Raw genomic sequence first — 6000 nt, forward strand, 5'->3', positions numbered from 1 at the left:
TAATAATGGCATTGATGTGGGTGCTAGGAGTAGTTTGTTTCAGTCCATACCGATTTTTTTTTTTCCTCTCTCTCTCTCTCTCTCTTTTAGAGTTTTTATGGTTTCATGTAAGCAGTTCATGTAAATATTGTGAGCATTACAGGTCATGCAGTGTTGTAACATTTTAAGAAATGTTGCACCGACTTTACAATTAAAAAACTGGTCACTCATACTTGAATTTTGCCCATAGAGCCATTTCTTTCTCTTTGCATTAAAGCATAATCTACTTTTTTGATGGAGGCCCAACCCTTCTTTCTACCTTATTATTTTTTTGTTTAATAAAATCTCTATTTTTTCTAATAGAAGACTTAAAAATGAAAATTTAAAAAAAAAATACTTTTTGCCTACTTTCTAATTTAAGAGAGAATTCCTATATTTAAAAGGTGGAGTAAAAAAAAAAAAAAAAACAAAACCAAAAAAAAAAAGACAAAAATGAAAAAAAAAGCTAAACAAACAAACAAACAAACAAAAAAAAAGAGCAATTCCTCCATTGTGGAAAGTGGAACACCACTGGATTTGTCATTACCATGGCACAATCACCTGAGAGTGGCTGAGTTGAGTACAGCGAGCCCACGACGCCGACCAGGACCTCGGTAGATTTAGGGAAAAACGCCGTGATTTCCTTGAGGATGTAAAAGTGTTGCATATTCTTGTCTATTTATTTATTTATTTATTATGCTTGGCTTTTTCTTTTTTTTTCTTTTTTTTTTCTTTTTTTTTTTTTGAACACGTGGTTGAGTCATTCAGGTGACGTTCAAATGAAAGGAAATAATTCCTGTTTTTTTTTTTCTCTTCATGGTGCGTTGTGTGGAAACGCCAGAAACGGAACGAAAATATTTTCGTTTCTTGAGATGGATTTTCTTCGTATTTTCAACGTTCTGGCTGGTATCAGCTGCAAAAAAAAAAAAAAAAAAGAAAAAAAAGAAAAAAAAAAAGAAACTAATATCCACATAGGTTAAAAATAATTTAAAAAACAAAGGAAAAGGCAAAAAAAAAAAAAAACCCAACCCACCCCACCTCTGATGTCCCAGGTCTGTTATCCTCACAGTCTAAGGTTTTAGGGGTTAAGAGGAACTTCAGAATTCCAAGGTCTTTCCGAAATCATCTTTGCAGAAGGTTTATGAGTCATGTGAAATCCTTTTGGAGTCCCTGAGTTTGATGGTCTAGAGATATTAGAGGGCTCGTGGTGGACTGAATTACCTTAGGACTGAATTACCTTTCTTAGCTACAGTTTGTATTTTGCTATGTAGGGTTGTAATGTGAGAATTCCAGAAGAGCCGTAGCATAAAAGTGCTTTTCTATTTTTTAAAAAACAAAAAAAAAACCCATTCTAGTCTTACTAAGAATTAGAGAATTTTTTTAATATCAGTTTTGTAATTTTTTGATAAAGTTGTCAATATTATGATTAAATCACCAGAAAAAACAGTTCCTGTGCTGTTCTCTTCGGGGCAGGGACTTTGTCTTCCGACGGATTATTCGATGCCACCGTGGGATGCCCACGGGCACCTCTGTCAAATTCAAATAGCAGCTCCCAGCTGTGAGGTGGAGTTAAATCCAGGAGAGCCAAGAGAATTCCCAGTTCAGGATCCCTCAGCCTGGCCAGGGTCTGTGCTCTCCGGGAAGGGCACGGTGTCGGCAGCACCCCACGGGTGAGTTCAGGGAGCTTTGGGGGCTCCTGCTCAAACCAGGCAGGATCTCATCCCAGGGGTTCACAGCCAGCCCAGCCCTCTGACCCTGCAGCTCCCCCCAAAACACTCAGTGCTCCAGGCGTGAGGTTTCCAGGAATCCCAAACTCCAGACAGATCCTTCAGTTCCGTACTCACTGTTCACCCCGGGGTTCAGTCAGTGATGGAAAAACACTTGGAGGCTTAAAAAAATCCTACAAAAAAATCAGTTTCTCTATGCCCAGGTGACAAACCTGGGTGCTGCAGGGACTGCCAAACCCACAGACACCCCACCGAACATTCCTGCCCTGCTCCTGCTGTCTGGATATCCTCGTGTTCCCAAGGATCAAGAGCAATTCCATGCTCTTGTGTGTCCTTAAATATTGCCCCGACTCGCAGGCAGCCTCAGGCTGGGTTGGTGGTGATGCCAGAAATGCTGCCTGAGTGGACAATTCCCAAAAACTCCCACCAGCCTGGTGTGATCCTGCATTACCACCTCTCTTTAGCCTGGAATGGAGACACTTGGTATTGGCTTTGCATCTGAAAGCTCAGCACTGGGAGCTCTTCCCTCTGCCAGGTCTTGGCTCTGAACACTTCAAAGCAATTTTTGTTGTTCTGTTCAAAAAAAAAAAAAAAAAAAATTAAAAAATCCAAGATTTGATTTGGAATCCCCCAGTGAAAGAAGATCCTGGAGAGATTCCATCTCCCACGTTTTTACCTGCTGCGAGATAAGGATTTGGCTGTAATTGAGTGTCAGCCCAAAGGGAGATGAGGGGTAGGATTTAGAACTGGTGGGGGGAAATTATATTTAGAACAATACTGTCTGGAAATTCCTGCTTTGGGAAAGATCTGGGATGTGGGAAGGGTTTTTTGACTTCCACTGGATGAAGCAGGGAAGGAAGAGCAGGAGCATCCTGACGAATTCCCGTGTGAAATCCCAGGGAGGCACTGGCACAGGTTGGCACAGGTTGAAGAATTCCAAAATTCCAGGCAGGAATTGATGCTGGGCTGAGCTGTGGGGTGGTGAGCCAAGGCTTTTCCAGCCACATCCACATCCATGGTGCAGGTAAGTGGAAAGTCCTTCACTGATAATTCCCTAAATGCCTGAGGAATCCATACTTTGGGTCACAAACCCGCAGAATTTCTACCCAGCTGGGTCCTGCTTCACCTGGACCCACAGCAGGTCTGTGCCGGGAGGAACCAATTTCCCAGGCACCAAACAGGATTCTAGAACAGACATTTTCTTCATCCCACTTGAGAAGTTTCTGTCTCCTCAAACCACAATCATCTGAGGCCCTTTTGAAGGAGAAGCAATTCTGAGCTGCCAGCAGAAATACAGCTCGTTTCCACTTCCAGGAAAATAAGTTCTTGTTTCTCTCAGTGGTTTTTCTCTACAGAGAGAAAAAGTCATAAAAATAACAAAGTTTTGGGGGTCGTCAGTATGTGTTGTCAGTCATGGGATTGAGCTCTCTGCTTCCAAGGAAAAAGGGAAGATTTACATATAAAAAATAACTTTACTTTCCTTTCCTTTCCCTTTCCCTTTCATTTTCCCTTTCCCTTTCCCTTTCCCTTTCCCTTTCCCTTTCCCTTTCCCTTCCCCTCATTTGTTGAATTGGGACCAAAAGGAGAATCTGTAGTTCTGTAGTTCCCAGACTTGGCTTTGGGACTTTCATGAACCAAAATAACAAACAGGAAATAACAAATGGGGTATTGGGAAGGAATAAATCTTTGTCATTTGTAACTTTGTTACAGTGATAAAAAATAGACAGCAAAGTGTTAGACAATAAATAAAAAATACAATATAATTTTTTAAAATTTGGACAAACTTTAGGAGATGAATGGAAGTAAAAGCGTGGGATTTGCCATCCTAAAACCATCAAGGGGACAGTGACTTTTATGGAATTGCCCATAAAGTCCTGTTTCAGCAGCCATTTGGTACAATTTTCTGTCCAGGTGTGGCTCCCAACGTGTTTTATCCTCACATCAGGAATCCTCAGCTGCCTCCACACAGAGAGTGAGGTGAGAGAACTTTCTCCTGGTGGGAGGCGTGGAAACCATGTCCAAGGCACATGTGATCCTTGTTAAAATACTTGGAATGCTTTGGGGGGGAATTAGGCTGAGGGCTGGTAACGGTGCAAATCAAATCTGTGACAGGCAAGGATCCTCACCAGGGCTGGTTTAAGGCGGGTTTAGCTGAAAACAGAGTCAGGCTTTGGGAGTAACAACAAAATATCTGCATCTGCTGGAACTGATTGGCCTCGCTGAGGGCAGAGCTGATAGCACCGAGGGATAAAAGAAAGGCAACAAAGCCCAGCAAGCAGCAAATGATGAATTATTCAATGCAAATGTCAACTTTTAGTAGTGACTGTGGCTGTAAATCTTTTTTTTTGCAAGGCTGAGCATTGCCATTAAGGAACTCCATATGACGCTACATCTGTCAGATTTCTTTTATATCATTTTGTTTTTATGGATGCCGGGGAAAAGTATTGGGAATTTCCACGTTCAGATCTCATTAACATCATTTCCCCAACTTCTGTCATGTAATGGTGGGTGGATTTTTCTGGCAAGGGTTAAATCCATGCCCGCTTCAGTGACATCCCAAGCCTTGAGTCTTCAAATGAAAATCGGCTTTTGCGGAGAAATTTTAATTTTTCCGTGGTTTGAACCCGAGTTGAGTTCCTTGGGAAGATGAGGAATGGGGAGGGAAGAGTGAGGACGTGCCCATTACTCTGCAAGTGCTGGGGGATTCCTATCACATCCAGATAATCAATCTGTCCAAGGATTTCTATAGCTCCCATTATCCCCCGTGCCTCCAGGATAAGAAGCTGGGAACAATTGCCCATTGTCAGTTTATGAAGGAACTTTTTCATCTTCCTTCCCCAAAGACTCAATTCTTAATTAAGTAAATTAAAATTAATTACGGAATGTGTGCAACAAGATGTTATCACGGCTGTGCCCTGAACTGAGCTCTCTGTGCTGTGCCTGCTCTGCTTCCTGCCTGTCACAGGAACGGGGAGTGGAGGGGACACGGGCGGCTTCAGACTGAGGGATGGCAGCATCACATGGATTTGGGGAAGGAATTCCTGCCTGGCAGGGTGATGGGGCCTGGCACAGGGTGCCCAGAGAAGCTGTGGCTGCCCCTGGATCCCTGGAAGTGTCCAAGGCCAGGCTGGATGGGGCTTGGAGCAGCCTGGGATGGTGGGAAGTGTCCCTGTCCCTGCAGGAACATTGCCATCACCTGCCCAGAGTCTCAGCCTCGGGAAAACCTCTCTGTGCATTTAAGGTCAAGCTCTGTTGGAGACTAAAAACACCTTCCAGACCTGAGGCTGAGTGAGTTTCATTTGTTAAAAGATAATTTAATATTAAGCAATTCTTAAATATCCAAAGGACAGAGGACATTTCCTAACAAACCCCAAAGCATCTCTGCATATTTTGTAATGATTTCTCATTATTTGTTAGCCAGAGCTTTGAACTGAGCCACATCCCAAAGGATGGGAGTGCTACACTTCCATTAATTGGTTTCCAGAGGAAGATGTTGCCATTAGCTATTGATAAGGATGATTTAAATATCTCATAAAATCATGGATTAAACAGCAAGAGTGAGTGAAGTGTATCCCAAGGATCGTTGCACCTGCAGCAAAATGAGCAAAAATTATTTACTGAATGAAAGGAAAGTGGAACAGGTTATTGATTTGGATCCTAAAACTTTTAGGAGATGAACATCTCACAGATGTCAGGTGTTTTCACAAGAGTAAATGTTCCATGAGCTGGTCAGAGCCAGGAGACTCCTCAGTGTGAGCTGGGCCAGGCCAAGGAGGGACCTGGGAAAGGAGGAAGGAAAAGCTGGATTTGTGCTCCCTTCCTTCAGCCCCGGCTGTTCCCACTGACTGGGAGAGCAGAGTTATCCCTTCATCCCAGACACCAGGGGAGGTGCCCTGAGTGCAGCTTTTGGGGCACCATTCAGCTGATCTGAATGAACAACATTCAGTGTCTTCCCAAATGTGATTAACAACTAATTAGATAGCCTTTAATTATCAGGTCCATAGTCATATAGATATATATTTTTTAATGATCCTTAAAAGATGGAATGAAACTTCTCAAAAACTTCTCTCAGTTAGAGACCTCCTACTTTCTAACTCTTAATCCTCAAAAGAAGTTTATTTCTACTTCTTTCTTCAATAAAACCAAGCCCTGGTAAAGGCAGAGCTGCTCAGAAGTTTATGTTCTCTTCTGCTTGTTTCTGGAACTAAAGAAAGAGTGAAATGGCTCAAAGTTTCTGCTTCTCAGAAAAAGGCGA

This window comes from Sylvia atricapilla, chromosome 7 (genome assembly GCF_009819655.1).
Source record: "Sylvia atricapilla isolate bSylAtr1 chromosome 7, bSylAtr1.pri, whole genome shotgun sequence".
In the NCBI taxonomy this organism is placed as follows: domain Eukaryota; kingdom Metazoa; phylum Chordata; class Aves; order Passeriformes; family Sylviidae; genus Sylvia; species Sylvia atricapilla.